The sequence below is a fragment of the Lissotriton helveticus genome, chromosome 1_1, assembly GCF_964261635.1.
Source record: "Lissotriton helveticus chromosome 1_1, aLisHel1.1, whole genome shotgun sequence".
Taxonomy (NCBI): Eukaryota; Metazoa; Chordata; class Amphibia; order Caudata; family Salamandridae; genus Lissotriton; species Lissotriton helveticus.
In genome coordinates, this window is record NC_136057.1 from 567,267,908 (window position 1) to 567,294,103 (window position 26,196).

The following is a 26,196-nucleotide window of genomic DNA, read 5'->3' on the forward strand; positions in this document are numbered from 1 at the left end:
TAATTAGCATTTACCTGTGTATGCCAAATTGTGAAAATAGAGTTATAGAACAAAGCCTCTCCAAAATACCTGTAAATTCTGAAGTTTTGCATTATAATGCATAAACCTCCAAAAATGGTTTAAAGAGATGCTACAACCCAAAAGATATTAAAATGTACTTGAATTATTGTGTATACAATACAATGACCGTAGCCTCTGTAGCTCATGCTGGTATGCCCAGGACAGATGTCAACAAAGACACAATGAGGCACATGGATTTTGCTCTTAGGGTCTATTTGAACCACAACTATGTTTTGCAGCGGCTGCTGCCCACATGCCCTGGTAACAGTTTTTTTATGTAGACTTTAAATTAAAAATATCCCAGTGTACATATTAGAAGACCTGGCTTATGCCAGGCCTCATTAATTACATGAGTGTGGCTGTATCTGTCATGAATGGCTTATCCACTTTAACAGAAACACACGAGAATTTAGGCGAAAATAGGCACTCCAATGGAGCTCTTCAGCCAATATTTCATAATACATGCATGCTGTTTACCACTTAAAAATTATATGTTTTAACAAATGTTTAAAAATGCAATGTCAGTTAGAACAATTTTTAGAATAAATCACAATATACAGGTTAAAACATATTGTCCATGTTGAAATCATAATGGAATAGTTCGAATTATTAGTAGCTACTGTGACCTAATACATTTTTCCTTTGATGTTGTCAGTTGGGATGCTACCAGTTATGACATTGATGTTCAGTTGTGCTGTCATCTCACTTGTCATGAGCAGTGGATTGAGGATTTATTATGGTTATGTGGATCACCATAAATACAGGATTGAAGTAATTGTTGCTGCAGCAAAAATGATCAGCTTTGAGTCTGGATAACAAATATTTTTTAAAGTTTTTTTTCTTAACCCTAAAATGCGGAATACTTTGTCAAATACACTTGGGCTCTGTCTTGAGTCATGCTGAAGGGAGACTGCATAGGGCAGCCTTTGCTGTCACCCTTCATCCAGTGCAGAGTGCTAGCTGCACACATTCCGTGTCCTTGCCATTATATAATGGACATAGGCTGTAGCCCTTGGCCATTACATGTGCCCAGTACACCTGTCAAACATATCCCCAGAAAAAGGCACACAACTCACAGCGCCTTCTGGGCAGCACTTCTGACCATTTCTAACAGGCTCTAGAAAAAGGATATTGTAATTGACTAACCATGCATCTAGTTTTTCTGCCCCAAAACCGTGTAAGCCAGGACTTATGGCTTTGACCAATATGCTATGGATGAGTGGGGATGGAACACCCATGGGGCATGGCCCATGGGCTCTGGGTGTAGGCTATGTTTTTCATTTAGCCACTAGTCACATTCTGAGCCCAGTGCCACTGCCTGCAATATCCACTTAAAATAATCTGTCACAGTGCCCATTGGAGATTAGGCCTAGGCATTTTGCTATTCCTTTTTGCAGTATCCTTGTCCACAGTGCCTGCATGCCAGAAAGTGTTAGTTTTGGTCATAATTTGTGGAGATATTATTTTTGGACAGTTTCATCCTGAATTGTCACACAGGGCCACGTTTATAAGAAAACACACATACTCCTTTTCTATGGCGGTGCACCCTGCCAGTACCTACCAGTACCAACTGGTACTAGTAGCAATTTACAGAAGACTGTTATGTTACCAGTAACAAGTTAAAGACAGGGCTATGGGAGAAAGGCCTATGAGTGCCACGTCACCCCGGGCTTGACAGAATAAAAGATATAATGGCAGAAGAGTTGCATAATCGGTTGTAAACAATGTTGTGTTTTTTTTTTTAGACAAATTATTATTATTTTTTTATTCATAGGGTGTTATCCACACCTTTACGATGTTTTGCAAATTTTCCAAGCAATGGGTATTATCTTAGTGTCCCTGAAATGAATTTTTCTTGTTCAATTTCCATGCACCAGCTTGCTGTTCACAAACCAGGAAAGGGTTCTTGGAACTAAAGATGGTCAGCTCTTCTTAGCCAAGTAAAGTTCGAGATCAGAATATCATTTTGGTCCATAAACCTATGTATATTCTCAGTGTAAAAATACATTAAAAAAATTCTGAAACAAACACTGTATGCAGGTCATAAAGCCAGTTTAATCAGAAAAAACGAACTTTGACCCAATGCTATGTGCAGGATCGGTGTAAATCCACTCAGAATTGTGTGCTCTACTGGGCAGCATCATTGTCAAATTTGCTCGCAAGATTGCTGGCTCAAACTCACATGCATGCATACATTTTTGCACATTTTGTGCAAATTCATCAACAGGGTCCAGAAGTTTCTAACAATCGTAAAACTGTTTTTTCTGTGGCTAAAGGACTGAACCTTAAAAATAGTCACTATCAAAACTGTAATGAATTTACATGTAAAGTTGTAGCTTTCATTGTCTCATGCTACACAAATATAATTTAAATGCTGACTGTTAAATAACTGCTCTACGTGGATCCTGCAACAGGAAAAACTGAAAACATACTTAAATTAAGGAAATATTCTTGTGCTAAGCAGAAAACGAACCTCACGTCAAAATCGCCCACTAAATGCATACATTAATATAATATTGAAGCAATAAAAAGTATTCCGTTTCAGTAAAAATATTCCATATTGATCCTATAATTTCACAAACGTTTAACTTGAATAGTCCTAACGTTGTTTTTGAAAATCCTTCAAATAATTTGTCACGTTTGAAAATATTGGGTGTGTTTGGCAATATATATATATATATATATATATATATATATATATATATATATATATATATATATATATATATATGTTGTATGCGTTTAACATACAGTGGTATCTTATTTAAAATTGGGCTTTTTTCCAATAACAATTTGTAAAAAGTTAAATATTTTATAACAAATAATGCAAACTTGTGTAAAACTCCAGATAGGTTGCACATCTTTTAAAGCAGTCATTTACAACATTTCTAATGCTATACACTAAGTGCACAAAATCCAACGTAAAGTTGGCATTGTTGGTTAAATATTGATAAATAATTCCTGTTATGCATTAGTAAGCAATTACATGTACCCAATGTTATTGAGTATTTCAGGGAACGCTTTCAATTCTTTAAAACAAAAAAAGTATGTAGCTTTCCAAAACAAACAAAACCAATCTTTTTAAAATCCATATTAGTTACTTAGGATTCGACATCATGACCTGGCAAAAGAAAATACTTTTGTAGAAAACATTCCTCTAACAGGAAGTGAATTTCCCATGCCACATTTAATGATTTACAGTCTGACACTTGCTATGTTTATTTACTCTCTCTCACAGATTAAGATGAACTTCAGAAAGCCTAAATTAAATGACAAAATTATCAGATCCTTTAGACAGCAAGGCTATTTATTGTCCGTGGCTGTGAACAAGTGGTTATTGTGAGAGAGTTTGTAAAGCAAAATCAGAAATGTTTGGGTTCAAAGATGTCGTTTTGATGCCTTAGTTTGGCAATTGTGTTTTTCAAGTGATAGCCCCTTCCTTTAAACAAATGATAATCTATGACTACATTTACAGAGATAACCCCATAAGTAAATTTTCTTGGCGCCATTTGTCACGTAGAGAAAAGACGGGGTGAATTTACTTAATTAATGGTAACACCATCATTTCCTTTAGACCATTAAGGTTTCAATTTGAGTAATCACAGTCATTCTGCGATATATTTCATATTACTTATTCAATGCAAAATTAGATGCCCACTCTTTTCTACCAAGCTCTTTAGTTACTCAATAACCTTTACATTTTCTTGCTCACAGAATCCTTACCAAAGCCTATGTCAGTATTCCGTTAAAGAACTATCATTGTAATGTCATCAATTATTATATTATCAGATGGTCAGGAGGGGAGGCAGTAAGAATATCATGTCTCATTAGAATAAGGCACTTTCTCATTCGCTGGTACTGAGTTTCATCCATGATGCTTTTAAACTTCAGTCTAAGTGAACACTCTGTCCAAACTCACGTGCTGTCTATTGGCTCACCATCCCCTGAAGAAAATAAAATTAAAAACTCGATGCATAACTTCAAGCATTTCATTTGAAAGTACTTGAATTCACTCTATGTATTTCTCCACAAGACCTAAATCGTGTCTACCAAGGAATGAACAGTAAAGGTTCTGGACTGCTACAAAAAGTGGAAAAGAAGAAGGCCTAACCCAGTTCTTGAAACAACATTTTGCCATTCATAGCTCAGACCTTTCCGCACCATATGGAATTACGACAACACTAAGCAAATGCTATAAAACAAAAGTCTAACACCAGTTGCGCACGCAAGCATAAATGCCTTCCACCCAAGTAATAACTCCCATACACATTTTCCAGATAGCGCACTTATTTATAGCTACCACTACATTCTAAACAACAAAATATATAGCCACACTACTTATTCACACGGAGATCACAGACAAAAACACAAATTGTGTGACTAAAAGTCTGTTTCAAAATGTTAAAATCAATACAATCTAACTGCGCTTTCAAATTAGACAAAAAATTATTCTACACAGTAAAAACCTCAGTGCTTAATTTGCAAAAAAATTAAGTGCTAGGGCCAATATCAGAAGGCCCCTGCAGCCTGTACCAAGCATTGTCCCTGCCAGCGCTGCCAATGACAGTGCCGACATAACACCTAACCATTGCACTCCTACAAGTGAACAATTTCAGGACACAGACAGCTACAATAGTAGTGTGAGAGGCTGGTATTATTAATTTTCAAAGCCATTTAACTTAATAAACACGGTTGTGTGCACATCTCAGACAGCGCCACCTTGTGGTGGACTGTCACTAGAGCCGGTGCTGAAAATCAAGGGCCGGTGCCGGGCACCTGAAACCACCGGCTCAAATTAAGCACGGCCATAGATCAACATCAAGGCAGCATCTTGGCTTGAGTCAGTCCACTGGATGACCTAAACCATAGTCTGAGCTCACATGAATTTAATCACACCCGATAACTGCCTTAACAGTAATGAGCAATTATGATTCAGAATTCCTGGGCACACACTATATGCGGACATATCCAAGTGTAAAGAGCTCACGACAAATTCAAACATATTTCAATGCACTCATGTTATTAACATAACAAATGTCTTATAGTTCGCAAAAACAGTTTAATATCTAAATGCACCATCTTTCTTATGCCATGTTTTCTATTCCTACATGCATGTGTTTCTTCTTCATTGCACGTTTGGTTCTAAAATTGGCACCTAGGTTTATCTTTCTACCATAAACATACCTGTGGACCTTTTGGGGCTTTTTAACAGAGTGTGAGTGTGTTTTTGATGAATGTTATACATTTGAGGATACAGTTCTTATTGTACCTACCATTGAGAATTGTACATTTTCTTACTCATTTTGTGGTAGATAAGTGACTTTCTTTTCAGGTGGCTGCTCCATAATACAAAGCCCACCAACTTCCTCTTCTTTAGTCTTTTTTTCACTTTCCTTTGTAGCTGCCACCATTTTGGTAGGAGGTGTGGCAAAGATAGGAGAACTGATACGGACAATCACAGACCCTTGGCAACACAAGGAGAGTCAACACGGGACGTCCGCGAGTTTATATTTAAGTATCACGTATCCCTACGGATTGGTCATGTCTTAGTGTGCGTGGACCATCGGGGGATATTTTATGGTCCTGTCGAATGCTGACATAGGTAGCTCATTACAGCAGAAACATGTTGACCATGATGACTAGATAGGACACACTGGTTCAAATTCACTCAACCACTAGTTGTCCGCTTGCACTTTATTTTTATTGAAGGTCGACTATCCCTTTATTAAAATGGGTATAGGGAACAGTTGGCTCTTCTTTTAATTCACTGACACTTTTCCAGGCACATTCACTAGCCCTCAAAAATGAACCCAATGATGAAGCCAGTCACCAACTTTGTTGGTGCGTGAGGGTTCTTTTTGACTCACAGTTTTCTTCTCTAATCACCTTTTGACTTGGGCTTTAAGGTAAAGTAATTTTCTCCTAGGTTGCACTGCACCTTGTGTGTCACTCTTTTGTTGTTCGTAAAGATTATTGAAGGGGTAGAAGAGTGACAATTTGACCCTTTCTCTCTTGTTGTTTGACTAAATCTAGGAGAAAGTCAGCTCTTTAGAGATGTGAAGGGCACAATATATGAACAGCAATTTTGTGTATCAGTGCCAGAGGATCGCATTTGGGGGCATATCAGCAGGGGGCCGCGATAGAATCATCGCCGCTTTAGCGTCCGTTTTCGGGCGAAAAGCGGCGATAATTCTATCGCACCATCAGCAAAGACACGCTAGCGCGTGTTCTTATGCCTCAGAGGCCTTTCCCTTAACGCCCAGCTTTGCATCTCTAATGAAATGCAAAGTGGGCGTTCCATACCAGAATAACGTGGGAAATGTTGCTAACAGACATTTCTCCTATTATTAATCTGCACGCTAACCTGCACAGCGATAAGAAAAGTAGCGCTAACTGCGCTTATCGCTACTTTCCTTACGCCTGCTTTCAATCAGACTTAGCCATTATATCCAATGGAAGGTGGATATTATGGCTAAGTCTGCCCTGCCCTATCATCAAGCTATCACCTATGGCTGTGCGATTATCGCTGGATTTCCAGCGATAATCGCAGAGTTAGCAGCTATCGCTTGGATTTTTATCGCTTTGGAGATATGCTTCGCTGATAGCGCGCTATCTCAGTGAAAAAATCCAGCGATAGCCGGCGATAATTATCCTCGCGCTAAGCGCCCTTAGCGATAATTATTGCAGACTGTTGCTGATATGCCCCTTGGTGCACTAAAGTCAAGCCCACCTGCACCCTGGCCTTACCAAATGTCAGATATTTTGTACCTGTGCATTCTCAACTCACTGATTCCAGGCTTAGATCCAAAAAAGGCCTGCTATTCTTTGGCCCACAAGCTTTTCTATTAATCCATGGAGCAGCTATAAAACAAATGACACTCCAATTTTTCCTAATGATTCAAACACCTTGTAAAATGATAAAAACTCCAAAAGGTGAGTAAAACTTGTAGTTTAATCGAAAGAGGCACAGTACTTGTTAAATTAAAGAAAGACTACAGCAACTGACAAATAGGAGCTCTGGAACATGGAACCAGAATTGTGCAGGCAGGTACATGGTTCCATATTTTAGGAAGGGAAAACATGGGGAAACACGCATTGGCATAGCCAATAGGTCTCACTTTTGGGACCTTATAAGTATTTAGTTATGCAGCACAATATCCTTGGTGCAACAACATCAACTGTTGCATGTCTAAACACTTATAAGGTCCCGAAGGTGAGACCTATTGGCTATGCCAATGCTTGTTAAAGTATTGCCTCATAGCCAAACAAGTCTGGCTTCAACTCAAAGCCTTCTGATTCTGTGGTGCATCTGCTATGAAAGAGGGTTATTTTATTCAAAAGAGTCAAAAGAGTAGCACCGGACAGCATGCCATAACTATGGGGTGCCGTTAGAACGGAATTTCCAAAACTGTGTGCATGTTTGGGGTAGCGACGATAGTTGTCAGCTGTGCCAAAAGATAGCGTTACCCCTGTGCTTCAGTGTCACTTCCCTTCACAAGCCTAAAAGCTCACTGCGTCCAGGAATTGCAGCCTTGCAAGATATTATCAAACTGCAACCCCCCCCACACACGGTTTTATGGCTTTTGTTGTGAAATATCATACATACCCCCGACGAAGGGCCCACGGAGGCCCGAAATGCATTGGGTTTGCAAATAAACTGCTATTTTATGAAATCTGCGTCAGTGCATATTCTTGAATGAAGAGGTTCGGATGGCCCATCAGGAATAATTGAAACCTAGAAAATTGGCATTATCCTACATGTGGAAAGAAAATGGTTAACGTTTAAAAGCAATGAAAAAAGGAATTAAAAAAAGATGGATTGAAAAGACTCATTATGATGAACGTTGGTTTATATATTGCACATGCAAAAGCGATTGTGCGATGGTCGGGGGCACTACACAGTGTCCCAATGTTGCGAGTTTTTGTTGTGAAATAAACATGAGGGCCACAATTCCAAGTGGGCACAGAAAATCGAGAAAGTGGGACTATTAAGAAAAGTAGTGGATTCTGCAAAAGCAATGATACCGAAGCAGCAAGTCATCAGAGGTTAGGAATGGTCATTTTTTTTTTTTAACAAACACTGCATTTTTTGAAAAAATGCTAACATTGTGAAGACTGCTAAGCTCAACACAACTCTGCTTCGTGAGAAAATCGGAACTTCTGATGCGATTTGAAATATTAATGCAGCGAACTGTAAGTGCCACTTGCATTTCTGACCAAAATCTGTATACACGTTTGCCAAATTGAACTCACCCATGCTATATATGTTACATGAATGCTCCTGCATTATATGAAAATGTATGCTTAAGCACTCCTACACCAATAGTTATTTTGATGCTGTGCATAAAATCTAGAGCCATTCAATAAAAAATGAGCAGAAGAACAGATGGAACTTTGTGAAACTGCAAAGGAAATAACGGTTTAAAAAGAGACAGCACACTTTTGACTCTCAGTACCCACATTGATTTGGCATACTGAGGCTAGTGAGGTTTTGCAGGAGTCGTGGGCAGATTTGTTTTTTCTCCACAACAGCTGGCAGGGAGGCTGGTATGTAACTTGTGAGGAAGTACCGATCTCCCTTTTTTGTGAATGGGAATCTCTACACACCTCAGTATGGCAATAGCAACTTGAACGACCCATGGGTCCCAGGACACTGTACACAATGTTGTTTCAGAGGTGTTTGAACTGCAACACTGATAGGGTAGAGCCTTCTAAACAGCGCCCTCTTTGATCTGCAGCAGTAGATGGTGCAGCTGATTCTCATGCAAACAGAAGTGGCATGGGAATGACAACCTGACTGAGCTTCAATATGTTCTCAATAGGTTTATCAGCACGCTGATGTGCTTGGAAATAAGTAAATTACTGCCAAAGACCACAAAGACAGTCAAGTCCCCTCCCACCACTGGAGAGTGGGAGGGAGGGCGAGAGCCTCACAACGGAGAGATGCTCTAGTGAAGCAGGCAGCTCACTTCAAACGAGGAAAACAAATACAAAAGTTGCAGCAAAACACTAGACACCTCAAAGGGCAAGGAAAGCAGATTGGTGAGGCAAGCAACAATGTCTCGAGAGTAAGAAATGTCCCGCAAACTGCAATCATAGGAAACAAGGGGGAGTGGGTGGGGCTGCATTGGCTCATGCGCTCAGCAGTGCTCCACGCGACCTAAACAAGAAACAGAAACAAGATGGCAAAAGTGAAAGCAGGGGTGCGTGCGCGATTTAACAAGACAGCAAATGTGATTCCCGATGTAGGCACATGGTCAGAATACATAAATAGTTGGTTTTTAGGATTAACGACTTGCAGATCGATATATACCCTTGGGCCTAAGGTGTGAAGGTGCCTTAATAACTAAGTGTCAATGGAAAAAAAAACAGGATTTAACAACGAGAAAAGTGAAAGCAGGGGTGAACGCGTAATTTAACAAGACAGCAAAAGTGAAAGCAGGGGTGCGCAAGCATCGAAAGCTCCGAGAATACACACCGCAGCAACTCCGCGGAACCGGTCTTCCAGCGCTTGGGTCATTTCTCATGTTCACGGTAGTCCAGTAACAGCGCACGTCGGCGTTCACGAGAATACCATCATGTGAGTGTCAGTGACAATAAACAGCTGCGTTTTGTATTCGTGCCTGATTGTGCCCCGGGGGGACCGCAGAGTGCGTTCTGCTAAAGAAGCACTCTAGTAGGTCCCTGCTTGTGCCCCAGGGGCACTATAAAGAGCACGCAATGTCGAACACGTTTGAAGTTTTTGAATATCACACGCTTCCCTCAGGTAAAACAAAACGAGAGTGCGTGTGGGCGGGCGATAATAAGACACGAACAATGGAAGGGGGCGGGAGAGAAGGCTCGGACAGCGGGAGGGGTGGCAAGGGACCAAAGTAGTGCTCATGAAACATGCAGTAAAGGGGCCAATAGCCATGGAAGGAGACATGGCCATCATAAGGCGGGACTAGCAGCCTTTAAACCAATCAGAAGGCATCACTTCAAAAGGAAAAAGCCACAAGCCAATGAAAAAGTGGATGGAGGAGTGGGCAGGGCTTCCCTCACCTATAGTGTATACTGCATTCCTCGCAAAGCGGACAGCTCATGCGCTGAACCGCTAGGCGAGATCTAAAAAGGGACAAGAGAAAAGAATGTAACACATCTTATTCCTAACAAAACAAAAGAAGGAAGGGAGGGAAAAAAACAAATAAAGAGGGTAAATATATAGCAACAAAATAATTAAGACAAATATCTGGCAAGTAACAACCTGGGTCTGCAAATATCTTTGACTTTGGACGCTACAGAATGTGCTAGATGTGAGGAGTTGCAATTAGAACTGGGAGAGTCAGACAACGGTAAATTAACACCTCTGTCTGTGCTAAACCTACACTTGGGAACTCTCCTCACATTCCACACTCTCCCATCCTGGGTAATGACACTGTTTTTGCAAACCTTAACAATCTTGATGGGATGACCAAACTTGGAAATCCCTTTTACCAAGAAACCGGGGTTTTTAATTCTAACCCACTCTCCGACAGTAAAATAAGGTACGTTCATACTTATTTTAGAGTCAAACAAAACTTTCATCTTGTTTTGCTTCTCTTCCACATGTTTAGCAATAAGATTAATATAAATGCTGTCATCAACCTTGTTAACTTTCTTAATCCACCAAGGGCAAATATCAGAGGTAGGTTCTCTGCCCTTCAAAAGTCTGAAAGGGCTCACACCCGTCACAGAGTGGGGAGTGATATGGTACATCCACAACTTCTTCCTTACCACATCCCTCCAAGGTTCACTAGACATGCTAGCAGAAAGAATACCATCCTTAAGAACACGGTTAAACCGCTCCACTTGGCAGTTTTCTCTTGGTTCGTACAAGGAAGTGGTCACATGCTTAATACTACACATAAGGAGGAAACTCTCCATCTCCTGAGACGTAAGTTGCACCCCGTTGTCAGTCACTAGGACTTCGGGGAAACCCTCATGAGCAAAAACCTCTCTAAAAAACGTAATAATGACTTGAGTGGAGGGGCTAGCCACAAACCTTACCTCAGGCCACTTAGAATGATAGTCTATCATGACAAGAGCGAAGCGGGCATTAGAAGGCAGATGTCTAAAAGGACCTGAAACATCAATTGCAACCTTTTGTCAGGGACACTCAGGCCAAGAAACAGGGTTGAGAGGAGCAGAAGAAACCTGGAGCATCTTGTCACTACTGATGCAGTCAGGATATTCTCTTATTGCTCCATCAACCATTTTGTCAAGGCCAGGCCACCAAAAGTTGGCCCGGATAAGGAGCTTCATGGATGACATGCCTAGGTGTCCCTGATGTGCAAGTGATAGAATCTTCTTTTGCATGGAAACTGGAGGAATAATCTTACCTCCTTTGAAAAGCAATCCACCTTCTTCTTCAATTTCACTTGATATGACAAAAAGGAGCAATTTCACAGATAGCAGATTTTTCTCTGGGCCAAGCCTTCTTCAAACACTCAAAAACCTGTTGACACACAACATCATTACTCACTTCTGTCACCCACTCAGATTCTGAGAAACCCAAAAATTCTTGAGAAACAAAATCCTTGATGGTTGCAACTATGTCCACCTCTTGTTCATCAAGAGATACTCCAACGTCAGAGCAAGGTAATCTGGATAAGAAATCAGCAGTAACATTGCTCTTGCTGGGGACATAAACAATTTCAAAATCATAATCCTGTAATCTGGAAGTGAAACGAGCAATACGAGTCGTAGAATTCCACCCTCCCGGAGATAAGATACCAACCAGGGGCTTGTGATCAGTCCTAAGTGTAAATCTGTTTCCCCACACATAATTGCGGAAATGTTCAGTGGCCCAGATATATGCTAACAATTCTCTCTCAATGACCGCATATCTTCTCTCACTAGCAGAAAGAGTACTAGAAGCAAAAGCTACACACCACTCTTCTTTCCCTGAGTGCTGGCTGAGTACTTCACCTAATCCGTAAAGACCAGCATCAACAGAGATGACACATTTTTTGTTGAGACTAAAGGAGTGGGAGCAATGACACTCATTTTTGATATGTTTGAAAGCTGTCTTTTGTCTCTCAGACCAGATAAACTCAGTAGACTTCCTAGTCAACTCTCTGAGGGGCTCCATCTTAGTAGCAAAATTTGGTATGAATTTGCTGTAATATTCACACAAACCCCCGAAGGAAAGAAGTTTCTCTCTATTGTCAGGAGAGGGAGCATTGATGATGGCATCTACCAAAGACTTTTCTGGCACTACACCATCTCCTGAGAGAGTATGACCAAGATATTCCACTGATTTGCAGAAAAACTTAAATTTTGCAGCCTTAAGTGTCAAACCACACCTTCTCAATCTTAGGCAAACTTCTTCTACGTGTTGGGAAGGATCATCCTCATTTTTAAGAAAAATGAGTGTATCGTCCTGGAAACATTTAACAACATTTCCGACATCCTTACAAATATGATACATGGCCCTCTGAAATACAGGTACAGCTGATGCCAAGCCAAATGGCATCCTCTTAAACTGAAATAGTCCATGAGATGTGATAAAGGCGGTGTAATGTTTGGAGTCTTCAGTGAGTTCAATTTGGTGGTACGCAGACCTACGGTCAAGTGTGGAAAAAATACAAGCACCATCCAGCATGCACACAATTTCGTTTATGTTGGGAAGAGGGTGGCAGTCAGCCACAAAATTTGAATTCCATGCCCTCATATTGACACACATCCTAATATTCTTGTCAGGTTTTTGGGCTAAAACAATTGAAGAAACCCATTCGGATGAATCAGTTTTCTCAATGATGCCACCCATGACCATGTCATGCAACATTTTCTTCAATTCAGCTCTGTTGCTGATGGGTACCCCCATTAGCTACTGCTTAACAGGTATAGATCCCTCTTTAACTTTGAACCTGTGGCTGAATCTGATAGTTTTCCTAGATTTTCAAAGAAAACATCAGGGAATCATTTAATAAAATCAGGACTAGCAGAGATAAGTGATAGGACAGACACAGGCTCCCTATCCCTGGGGTTCAAAATAATACCTAGCTTGGCTTGGTCCCGCCACCCTAAAACATTAACACCTTTGGCCGCTACATAAAGTTTGATCATAGCTGTTTTCTCTTTAAATTCAATAAGTACTTCTTTGAACCCTATGAAATCAATGGCAGAACCATCAAAATTATATGCCACAATATTAGGTTTACATAAAGAGTTTAGCTCAAACAGATCTCCAAAGGATTCTAAACAATAATCAAACTTCAATTCCATACTCTAAATTTCCCTGGGCACGGTCACAACTTGAAGTATCACAAGATACACGAGAAATTGTCAGTTTGGAAGAAGATGGAAAACCCTTTCATGTATCTAGAATACCCTTCCTAGTATCTTTGCACATCTTAGAAAAATGGCCTAAACGTCCACATTTACTACATTCCTTGCCTATAGCAGGACAAAGTGGGAAAGATGCCAAGTGCCCCGGATTACCACACCTGTAACAGTAGAATTGTTTTGCTTAAGGTTACTCTTGTTGATGGATAAGTCTTTTGAAATGGTGGAATTGACACTGTTAACTTCACTGGACGTGAGGTTCTTAGTTACTTTGTTAAGTGACTTCATCCACTAATCGGATTGTTCCAAAGCCTTGGCCGTACTGATGGCTGCCTCTAAATTGGGGTCTCCCATTATCCAAAGTTGTTCCTGTACTTTTTTGTTTCTCACATTGACAATGATTTGGTCTCGGATCATCTCGGCAGTTATTAAACCAAAGTTGCAGTGCAAAGACAGGGCACAGAGAGCGGTTAAGAACTCGTCAAAAGTCTCTCCCACTTCCTGGATTCTAGTGTAAAATTTAAATCTGTTTAGGGCAACACTAGTGGTTGGTTTAAACCGATTCTCAATCCGTAAAATAGCCTCATCGTATACATTGTAATCGCCACCAGATCTAACAGGAGGTAAGGTTATATAGACTAACTGTCCCTCAGATCTTAAACAGTGGAGGAAATGTTCTTCTTCCTCTCTGCAGACAAGCGTTCACCATCGATAGATTTTAAGTAGGTGATAAATTCTTCTTTCAATATTGTCCATGGAATAGGTGGTTCTCCCTTGTTTTGTAGAAACCTTGAGGGAGGATCAAATTGCAGTGTAATAAATGGAGGTAATAAATAGTAAAGTATAAAACACACTAACACTTGTTTAAAACAGTGAAAATGAGACTTTGTAAACGAAAATAATGATGACTAAAAGCAAATGCAAAGTATAGCATTCAGTAAATGAATTTAAAATATGAAGGAAAATATATAAGTGCACACATTGTAACTAAAGAATAGAATAGTAAAATACTACAAAGTGCATAGCGGATGGTGTGCCTGTCACCGCAGACAAAGTGGTACAAAAGGGGGTGGTGATCTGAACCAATTAAACACTCACACCCAGTCAACAGATCTGGGTTTAATCCATCACCGTTCTTTAGCCCACTCTGCCACCCCAGTTCAGACATGGCCATATGCAAATCAGTCTGATCCTGTGCCTCATGGGAACAGTCCAGCCCGAACTGCCAAGCCATGCCTTCCCTGGACCGGAAACAAGCTTCCGAGGACCGGTTTCTGGCATTTCAGCCGTCTTCAGCCCGGCTTGCTTGAATCCAGTGGCAAAGTGAGCAAGGGACTCACGTCTGAGCATTCCCTGCCAACTTATGGCAGACAAGCATATGTATAGTGTGCTTGTCACTGGACCAGTAAAGTTGAAAGACTATGAAAATAAAGGTGTGCCTGTCACCGATGAAGAACAGGCTATCCTACCTGTTTAAATAATGAAAGTTGTGCTCATCACTGTGCAAATGGGACCAGTAAAGTTGCAAGACTATGAAAATAAAGGCGTGCCTGTCACTGATAAAGAACATGCTATCCTACCTGTTTAAACAATGAAAGGTGTGCTCATCACCGTGGAAATGAAAATGCGAGAGACCTCCTGGCAAATCACCAAGTGGAAATTGTAGAAAACTGGTTATTTGAGTTTGTGATGCATGCGCAGGAACTGGCATCGAACTTTTGAATGTCCATGAAGTTAAAATTTCCGGAAGCAGGTAAACTTAAACTGATTCCTCTTGAAATGAGTTAGGAAACCCAGCTCCAAGATGGCCGCCAGCATGATGACGCAGGGCGTGCTCAATGTAAGGAGCGGAAAGAGGAATGCAGCGAAGAAAGAATCACCGCAGGTAGGCAACAGTGTGACGCGGCAATGAATAACGTCACAAAAGGTCAGCTGGAAACGTGGAGGGTGAACATTCTACGCAATGTCCATTGCTCTCCAGAATATCGAAATAATGTCTAAATCCAGTCAACAAGGCACAAAAAGGCCAACAAACTCACGGTTTGAACTGCAGTAAACTTATTTATTATTTATTTATTTATTTAAGAAGTTTTATATAGCTCTAGCCAGACCCTAGGGTATCTGAGCGCTTTACATCAGATACATTGTAGAGATTCACAAAATACAGAAAACTAAAGACAAAGAGCGACATAGTGATGGTACCGGACAGTCTTTAAACTATGGAGTCCTTCGTAGTCTCAGAGTTGCAGCAGTGCGGATTGTCTGCTTTCCTATTCCGATTGGTCCTATCGAGTCCCTAGGGAGCGGTTGAGGAACAGGATTTTGAGTTGGCTTTTGAATTTTACAAGAGGTAGTTGTTCTGATGTGTGGGGGGATAGAGTTCCAGATTTTTGGAGCGCGATCCGCAGTTTTTTGTTTTTGTGTTTTTGGTGGGATGAGTAGGAGGGAGTTTGAGCTCCTGAGGTTCCTGGCCTGACCAGCTTTTTTGAGTTTTTTTTGCCAGATATCCAGGTTTCCCGGTATGTAGGGCTTTATGCGCGAGGCAGGCTGTTCTGAAGCTGATTTGCATTTTGACTGGAAGCCACTTGAGTTCCCTGAATGCAGGGGAAATGTGGTTGAATTTCTTGATGCCCGTGATCATTCTGGATGTTATTTTGGCATTCCTGCGAGGACTGCATTCCCATAGTCCAGTCTTGACAATACCAGGGTTTGGGTGGCCTGTTTGAGGTCATTTGGCGGAATGAAAGGTTTTATCTTGTTCAGAAGTTTGAGATTAAGGAAGGCACTCTTGGCTGAGTTCTTGATGTGTTCGGTCATGCTCAGTTTCGGGTCTAGAGTGATGCCTAATGATTTGACAGAGTCTGCCTGTGTGAGATTCCCTTTGAGCGCATCGACGGCCTTTAGCTATTTGGCAATTTGGGGTTTTACTTTTGTATTCGAAATTAGGAAAATCTCGGTCTTGTCAGGGTTTAGTTTAAGGTGGTTGTTGAACAACTCTCAGTACTTCATTGAGTCTTTGAATGTCTCTGAGAGAGGTGGTTTCCAGATATATCTGAGTGTTGTCACCATAGATATGGAAACAAATGTTGTCTGTTTTGAGTAGTTTAGTGAGAGGTTACATGCAGATGTTAAAGAGTTGCTGGGATAACACTGAGCCTTGAGGTACTCCCTTGTTGACTGGATGGAGGTCAGAGGCGAAGGTTTTGATTTTTATTTTTTGAATGCCATTGTGCAGGAAAACCATTGGAGGACAGCTTTGCCAAGAACAACTCTTTCTTGGAGTGCCCTGAGGAGAAGATTGTGATCTATAGTATCAAATGCTGCAGAGAAGTCGTGGAGAATGAGGAGACAGCATTGGTCAGAGTCAAGTGATTTATGGATATCGTCAATGATGTTGAGGATTGCGGTTTCAGTGCTACATCCTTTTCTGAAGCCAGATTGATGGGCGTCAAGGAGGTTGATGTTGTCCTGGTGTTGGGTTAGTTGTTGGAGAACGCATTTTTCAAGGATTTCGGACAGAAGGGGGAGGTTAGAGGCAGGTCTGTAGTTATTCAGCTCCGTAGTGTCGAGGCCAGGTTTATTCAGCAAGGGAGTGAGTTGACCCACTTTAAGGCAGTCTGGAATGACTCCATTTTTCAAGGAGCTATTTAAGATCGTGCACCAAAACGGAGCTAGGGAACGCTTCAGTTCTTTAGTCAATAGGGGTGGAATGGGATTAAGAATATGGACTGAGGGTTTGGAGGTGGCGATCAGTGTGATTATCTCCGATTCTTGGATGGGGCGGAAGCTTAGCCAAGAGTTGGTAAAGGGACAGGGAGAGATATCAAGCGTCCCAGACGTGATGCTCTTATTAGAGTACGTATTGATGACGTCAAGTGAGAGTTCGATTTTCGCAATCTTATCATTGAAGAAGTTGGCTAATTTGTTGCATAGTTCTTTGGATGCCTGAATAGAAGAGGTCACTGGTTTGCTGCCTTATGATGTTATAGAGCTCTTACACTTAGAAATCGAATGAAAGCAGTGGAGAGGCACTCCAGTAGAAATACAGCCAGGAAGTCAAGAACATGTCCGGAAAAACGTCGCAGCACCTGTGCCTCTAGAAGAAAGTTGCAAGCGAAGTCTTCAGTTGATCGTCGCCAAATGTAAAATAATGAAAACTCAAAAAGGTGAGTAAAACTTGAAGTTTAATCGATAGAGGCACAGTTCTTGTTAAATTCAAGAAAGACTACAGCAACTGACAAATTGGAGCTCTGGAACATGGAACCAGAATTGTACATGCAGGTACATGGTTCCATACTGTAGGAAGGGTAAACATGGGGAAAAAAGGGACAGGAGAGAAGGATGAAACATACCTTTAATTCATTTTTGCTAAATGTCTATTAAGTGGCGGTGCATGAAGATGAATTATAAATGTTCATATAATTTCATGTGGTGGATGTACTATTTATAAGAGAAACTTGGTTACATGTTTCCTCTAATCCAGACCGAACTACTGCCATTCCCCCAGACTACAATCATGTTCGACCTGACCACACATTGAAAAGAGTAGGCGATTTAGTTATTATTTAGAAAATCTCTATAAAAATGTCAATTTTAAAGGTCAATTTTAACAGAAGATTTGTTCTTTTAGCAGGCCCACTCTCACCCAAGTCTTTGAATAACGCTTTTTTTTCTTCTCAGGATTCTTACTTCGCATCATGAAAAAATTATTTGAATGGTACATTCTTTCATATATACTAACTAAGTCATGTATGTGCTACTAATCTCACCACTGTGAAAGGGGAACAGAAGAAAAATGTTCCCCTTCATTGAGATTATTTTTATTTTATGAAAATATAATTCATTATCAATCCATATTCATAATTATAGATCCTGTGTGACAAAGAAAGCAAACTATTGATAGTTGTGCATGCTTGGGACATCTCTTTTGGTCTTCACAGAAGCACCCACATAACAACAATGCCAAGGGAATTTTTTTTAATTGCCATGCTGCTTTCATTTTTATATGGAGAGAGGGAAAATAGAAAACAACGTTAATTACCTATATATCCAATTAAAACATTTTTGGGTTGATCTATGCATTCTTGCAGAGAGGGCCACCATAGCGCTGAGCCTTATTGCCTCCCTCTGACTAAGTAGACATCTAGATCTCCAGTGGAACTCTAGGTGAAACCAGCTAGGCACTTGTTTTATGCTTATCACGCCTTCATGGGCAGAAACAAAACCCTCAATGTAATTAGTTTCTTTCTCGGCATAATCACCTAGCAGGGTAGAATGCTGTATGCATGTATGCATATACATTTCTACAGCGCAAACCTTACCGAAAGGCAGCAGAGCGCTGTGCACAGTCAAAGGCAAGCATAAAGTCAATCAGTGATAGGAGAAGTAGGTTGATTATCGACAGTTAATGCATTGTGATGTAATGTTCTTGATAAACGTATGTCCTTACCTTTTTCTGAAATTAGAGCAGTGTTATAGCAGTCCTCATTGATACAAGAATGTTTGGGATCCTAGGTGCATAGATGGAAAAGGCCTTCTGCCTTGTGTTTTTTTTTTACACTTCTCTGTCTGCAGGCAGTGAATCACCAGTGATTGTGAGCTTGTCTGCAAGATAAGCTGGAGTGTTGGTCATGATGGCTTTGTAAATGATGCAGATCGCTTTGAAGAGGGTGCGGGCCAGCATCGGGAAGCCAGTTTATTTCCAGAAGGATGTGGGTGATGTGATCATATTTTTTCAGGACTTGGTGGAGTGGGCTGTGGCACGCAGGATGGTCTCAAGGGTGCCAGTGTGGAGTCTACTAGACCATAGACTGGAGCATTGTCACCATCCAAATGCGAGATTATGAAGACTTGAATAGCAGTTTTAAAGTTGCATTCTGGAAAACGTGGTCACACGTTCTTTAAAAGAGAACGCTGTCTTTGTTATTTTTATTTTTTGGCAGTGTTTTCCTTGAGTGTGATGGAGATGTCTATGGTGCATTCAAGTGACTTGGTGTATGGTGAAAGTTGGGGTTTGAAGTTGTCCAGTATCATGATATTGACCCAGCTTTATACTGTTTCCTGTTAGTTGCTCTTGGAAAATAACAGGAATGCTGTCTTGGATGGGTTCTGCTTCTTGAAAGGGCTGGGCATCCAATTCTGGATGATGTACAGATCATGTTTGTGGCACTGAATGTCTTGAGCAGAGGAAACTGTCTAGTACAGTTGTGTATCATTAGCATATTGGTGACTCTTGGTGCTGTTACCTGCGACTAGGGCACCAAGCAGAGGTAGCAGTTTACCATGACAGGCATTCTGTGTAGATAGCATGGGCCTTGATGTCATCCATTTTTGCTTCCCCGTGGGTATGGTAGGGGTAAATAAAGTTTTAAATATCATGTCAACAAAATATAGCAAACATATTGACACCCAAATTATAAAAAAGGAAAGTATACATAAGTAAATACAGGTTTACTATAGTTAACTCCTCCTATGTACCTTGATTATATGTGTTAGAAAGGCAACCCCGGGGGAGGTAGAAGATGTCTGACTGACCACCCCTAGTTCCCCCTCTCCGCCAAGGAGTAGCTGAGCGTTACTGAGAGGCCTCCTGGGTGAGGGCCCTCTCCTAGGATCACACAGCAGAGTAACCACACACCACAAATGGACACCACACCAGAGGTCGAGTTCGTAAGCTTTATCAGGCAATAAAGGCCGCTGGTTCCCAGCAATATGTACAAGTAGACTGAGGGGTCTGTAAAGTCTCGGAAAAGGGGGATCAGGGAAGCGGGACAGTCTTGGTTGGGGCGTCTGAAGGGATACCCTGCGCACAGCTCTCAATCCTCGAGCCGGGGGTTCCGAGAGGTCGAGCCGCGGCAGCGCCAGCAGGCTCTCACGATGGTTTGGCAAAGGTGGGCCGCGGCAGCGCCAGCAGGCTCTCAAGATGGTTCAGCAAAGTGGGCCGCGGCAGCGCCAGCAGGCTCTCACGATGGTTCGGCAAAGGTGGGCCGCGGCAGCGCCAGCAGGCTCTCAAGATGGTTCGGCAAAGGTGGGCCGTGGCAGCGCCAGCAGGCTCTCAAGATGGTTCGGCAAAGGGGGGCCGCGGCAGCGCCAGCAGGCTCTCAAGATGGTTCGGCAAAGGTAGGCCGCGGCAGCGCCAGCAGGCTCTCAAGATGGTTCGGCAAAGGTGGGCCGCGGCAGCGCCAGCAGGCTCTCAAGATGGTTCGGCAAAGGTGGGCCGCGGCAGCGCCAGCAGGCTCTCAAGCTCTCTTCAGGTTCCAGGAAATGATTTCTTCTGGGGTCGGCCGTGACAGCGTCAGCAGAGCTTTCCAGTCCAGGATACAACTGACTTCCTAATCCAGGGCTGGCCCAGATATAGGACTGGAGTCCTTTGATGTCTGGACCCTCGCGCCTGGGGGTTAGAGGGGCCGGGATGAGGGTGTCCAGACACCCAGCAGGGGGGCGGAGCCAGCGCCCAGGGAGGCCGGAGGGCGATCGAAACCAGGCGTCCGGGGACGGCTGGAGGGCCATCGAAACACCCCTTTTCTCCGGGATCTGTCGAGTGGCCACTCGACCACCTGGGTGGATCTTGGTGCCTCGATATCTGGGCTGCGCTGGGGCCTGGGCCGGGGCCGAGGCCACGTGGTCGTGACGTGGTGGGCCCAAGATGGAGTCGGGCGCGGCCTCGTGCTTAGGTCGTGAGGGGCCCACGCTGGAGCCAGGCCGGTAGTGGGGGTCCGGGATGGTGGCCGGACCAGCAATGTTGGGGCGTGCAGTGTCGGGCAAAAGGGCGGCCCGATGCTGGGTGGAGGGCCGATGTCGTCCCAGGCCCGCCATGCGGGAGGGGTAGGACCACGCCATGAGGCCGGGTCCAACACGCGTCCCCCCCAGCTGAAGGCAGGGGAGAGTCACCCATCTTCTTGGGGATTCTCCTCGCCGAGGCGGAAGAATCTGGAGAGGCCGTCAGCATTGGCGGGGTCGTTGCCGGGGCAATGCTCCACAGTGAAGTCCATCCCTTGCAGGGAGATGGACCATCGCAACAGTTTTGGGTTTTCTCCCCGCATCTGCATCAACCACCGCAGGGGCCGGTGGTCGGTCTGGACCCGGAAGTGGGTGCCGAAGAGGTAGGGCCGGAGCTTCTTTAGGGCCCACACGACGGCGAAGGCTTCCCTCTCGATGGTGCTCCAGCGCTGTTCTCTGGCTAGCAGCTGCCGGCTGATGAAGGCAACGGGGAGGTCGATTCCCTCAGAGTTCACTTGGGAGAGGACTGCCCCAATGCCGTGCTCCGAGGCATCGGTTTGGACCACAAACTCTCGGCTGTAGTCGGGGGCCTGGAGCACAGGGGTGGTGCTCATGGCCGTCTTTAGAGTCTCGAAGGCTGCTTGGCACTCTGGGGTCCAGCACACCTTCTGGGGTAGCTTTTTGGAGGTCAGTTCTGTGAGGGGCCCCACAATGCTTCCATAGTCCTTGATGAAGCGCCGATAGTATCCTGTGAGTCCCAGGAAGGCTCGGACGGCTGTTTGGGTGATTGGGGGCTCCCAGGCCCGGATGGCGTCAATCTTTGGCTGGAGGGGAGCCACCCGGCCGCTTCCCACCTGGTGTCCCAGATACGTCACGGACCCTTGGCCGATCTGGCACTTGCTGGCCTTTATTGTTAATCCGGCCCGTCGGAGGGCCGACAGGACCTCCCGGAGGTGGGTCAGGTGTGCATCCCAGCGGAGGCTGTACACTGCAATGTCGTCTAGGTAGGCGGCGCTGAACTCTTCTAGCCCGGCCACCACTCTATTCACGAGTCTCTGGAAGGTGGCCGGGGCGTTTTTCATGCCGAAGGGCATCACCTTGAAATGGTAGTGGCCATCAGGGGTCGAGAAGGCTGATCGCTCTTGCGCTCCAGGGGTGAGGCCGATCTGCCAATACCCGGCCGTGAGATCGAAGGTGCTGAGATACTTCGCAGCCCCCAGGCGATCGATCAGTTCATCCGCCCGGGGGATGGGATGGGCGTCGGTCCTGGTGACGGCATTCAGCCCCCGGTAGTCAACACAGAACCGGAGCTCCGGGGGCGTGCCGGGGGCGGCGGCTTTAGGGACCAGGACAACTGGGCTGGCCCACGGACTGTCGGAGGGTTCGACTACCCCCAGCGCTAGCATCTTGGCCACCTCGGATTGGATGCAGGCCCGAACTCGATCGGGCACTCGGAAAGCTTGGTGTCTTACAGGCGGGCTGTCTCCGGTGTCTACATCGTGGACACACCACCGGGTGACTCCAGGGGTGAGTGAAAACAGATCTGCAAACTGCCCCAGCAGCTGCCGGCAGTCATGGTGCTGTTCCGGGGTCAGGGTGGAGGAGAGCATGACCCCTTCGATGGAGCCGTCCTTTTCAGTGGTGCTCATGAGATCTGGCAGCGGTTCGGAGTCGTCTTCCGCTCCTTCATCGGTCGCTAACAGCAGACTTAGTTCAGTGCGGGCAAAGTGCGGCTTGAGCCGGTTAGCGTGTAGAACCCGGAGGGGGTTCCTGGGGGACTCCATGTCCACCAGATAGGTGACGGGGCTCTTGCGCTCCACCACCCTGAAGGGCCCCGTCCACTTGTCTTGGAGGGCACAAGGTTCAACCGGGGACATGACCCAGACCTGCTGGCCCGGTTCGAATACGATGGACGAGGCGTTCTGGTCATACCAGCATTTCATCTCCTCCTGACTGGCTTCAAGGTTGGCTTCGGCAAGTTCCGGGAACTTCCGAGTCTGGTTGCGGAGGGTCAGGAGGTACTGGTAGACATCTGGTGGAGCACCTCGGGCAGCCATCTCCCAGCCTTCTTTGACCAGGCTGAGGGAGCCCCGGACCGGGTGCCCATACAATAGTTCGAAGGGGCTGAACCCCAGGGACTTCTGGGGTACTTTGCGGTACGCAAACAGGAGGCAAGGCAGCAGAACATCCCATTTGCGTCGTAGTGGCTCTTCGAGGCCCTTGATCATTCCCTTCAGTGTTCGGTTAAACCGCTCCACAAGTCCATTTCCTTGTGGGTGATACGGGGTGGTGAACTTATATGTGACCCCGCACTGTTGCCACAGGGATCGCATATACTTGGAAATAAAGTTTGTGCCCCGATCACTCACGACTTCTCAGGGGAAGCCGACTCTGGAGAAGATCCCAATTAGGGCTCGGCCTACTACTGGGGCCGTGATGGTTCGGAGGGGGATGGCTTCCGGATATCGGGTGGCATGGTCCACCAGCACGAGGAAGAAGCGGTGCCCTTGAGGGGTGCGGGGGTCCAGGGGCCCCACGATGTCTATCCCCACTCGCTCGAAGGGGGTGGTGACCACGGGAAACGGCTGGAGCGGGGCTTTGACTTTCCCCCCGCTCTTCCCGCTGGCTTGACAGGTGGGGCAGGATCTGCAGTGATTGTGCACATCGTTGCGCATTTTCGGCCAGTAGAAATGAGTCACCAGGCGGCTGTAAGTTTTGTCCTGCCCCAGGTGCCCGGCGAGGGGCACATCATGTGCTAAGTTCAAGAGGAAGTCTCGAAATCGGAGGGGAACGACCAGCACCCGGCTGGCCCCTAGTTCGGCAATCTTCTGCTCACTGTAGAGAAGGTCGTTGTCCCAATAGACCCAGTGGGACCCCGCCGGGTCTCCAGCGGCTTGAGTGGCGGCTTGCCGTCGAATCCCCTCGAGGGAGGGACAGGTGCTCTGTTCTTGTCGGAATTGTTCGTGGGTGGGGCCACCTTCTTGGCGCCACTGAGCTAGTTCCGGCAGGTGGCCGAGCTCGGTGATTTCCTCATGGCTGGGCCCCGGGGGGCCGGGTTCAGGGTCGGTGTCCTCAGGGACGGCGGGCGGTGGAGGTGCGGGCCACTCCGGCTCCTCGATCGGGGCTTCCTCCGTTGGTGGGGAGGCCCGGACGGACATGGAGCGGGTGGTCGCACAAATCCACTCGGGAAGGCCGAGCATCCCCAGATGCTCTCTCCGCTCTACGCCGGCCCAGAGGGAACTTTCCAGGTCGTTCCCGAGGAGGCAGTCCACGGGGGCATCGTCTCGGACAGTCACTTTCAGCATGCCCGACACCCCTCCCCACTCGAAGGGGATGCGGGCCATCTGGCACAAACTTTCAGAGTTGTCAGCCGACCGCACTGGGCACAAGACGTTGGGGAGAATTTGTTCGGGGGTCACCAAGTGGCAGCGGACCGCCGTTACGCTGGCTCCAGTATCCCGGAGGGCTTCGGCCCGGCGTCCATTGATGGTGACCCATTGGCGGTATTTCTGGGTGTTACCTGGGATCGGGTCTCGGGGGATCATGTCTCGATCACCCAGGCATGCTAAGATCATGGCTGCGGGCTCTCACTCGGCCTGCTCGGTGTCGTCGCCCTCTTCTTCGCCTCCCTCTGCATTCAGGGCGGCGGCCGCGATCTGGCGGCTCGGGGGACCGGTGGTGCCGGCTCGCTGGTTCATCGGGCAGAGAGGGTCGTTCGCATAATGGCCCCGTCGCTGGCATCTGTGGCACGTAACATTCGGGCGGGGCCCGGGTCTGGCTGGGGGGCCTCCCCTCCAACCCAGGGATGGCGACGGGGAGGTAGGGGATGACCCCACGGGGGTGTCTCGGCCCCTGCTCTGGCCTCCTCCGCGGCCTCGGGGTCGGTGGTTCCCCGGGGATCCCCGGCCGTAGTCTCCCATCGGACTCTGGGGAACTCGGTTGCTCACCCATCTATCCGCCTCGACAGCGAGTTTTCGTGGCTCTGTCAATTTGCTGTCGAGGAGGTGCTGCCGGAGTTCGACGAAGCAATTATTGGAAAGATGCTCCCATAGGATGAGGTCGACCAACTGCTGGTAGGTGGTGACCTGGCAGCCTCTGATCCACCCTTCGAAGGCTCTGCTGTAAAAGTTCACGTACTCCACCCAAGTGGTACCGGGGATTTTTTTACAGTCTCGGAATCGCTGCCGGTACATCTCGGGGGTGAGTCCGTAGCGAGTGAGGAGGGCGGTCTTGATGTGTTCGTACGAGGTCATCTCGGTGTCGGGGAGCTCTAGCAGGGCGTCTCTCCCCTCGTTGATGAATTTCCCCCATAAGCCGGCGCCCCAGTCTTTGAGGGGTACTCGATGGGCGGTCATGGCGACCTCGTAGGCTTTGAACCACTGTTGAATGTCGTCGTTCTTATAGTATTCTTTGACGACCTCCTTGGGTATGTGCACCTTCGTGTCCCCCGGCGGGGGTGAGGTCTTAACCCCGGCGGTGCCGGTTTCTGTTGTTTTGGCCTTGATTTCCAGTTCTTTGAGGCCGCGCTCATGCAAGAGCACGAGTTTCTTTTCTTCAAGGTCTCGTTGTCTTCGCCTTTCCTCTAGGTCTCCTTCCAGCCGTAGTTGCTCGAGGGCTAATTTCCTTTCTGCCAGCTGTATCTCTCCTTCTTGTCGGAGTCTAGGTCTGCGGGTCTTTCCCCCGCTGGGTTCGTGTCGGTCTCCGGGCGTCCATGCGGGCCCGGGTTATCTTCACTCTGGGGCGGCGCGTTATCGGCGTCCGCCCAGGCTTGCAGGGCTGATTTAAAGTCTTCTTTGGTGTTGAGGCCCGTGGTAGCGATGCCTAGGTCCTTGCAGAATTGTTTTAATTCCTTGTGGCTGTAATCTTCCATCTTTTCTTTCTGGAATTCCGCTGTTGGTCTGGTTTCCTGAGTAGTCATGGTCGCGGTGTGTTTTTCTCGGTAGTGAGTGAATTACTCTCCTGTACGATCTGCGTCGGCTCGGATCCCATCGCCTGCCACCAATGTTAGAAAGGCGACCCCGGGGGAGGTAGAAGATGTCTGACTGACCACCCCTAGTTCCCCCTCTCCGCCAAGGAGTAGCTGAGCGTTACTGAGAGGCCTCCTGGGTGAGG

At 45.8% G+C, this 26,196-nt stretch overlaps 1 protein-coding gene across 2 annotated transcripts in view; it reads left to right on the forward strand.

Moving 5' to 3' along the window:
• The window catches only part of PDE3A (phosphodiesterase 3A), a 1,456,379-nt gene that overhangs the window by 806,840 nt on the left and 623,343 nt on the right, over positions 1-26,196 (forward strand). The window lies entirely within an intron of this gene.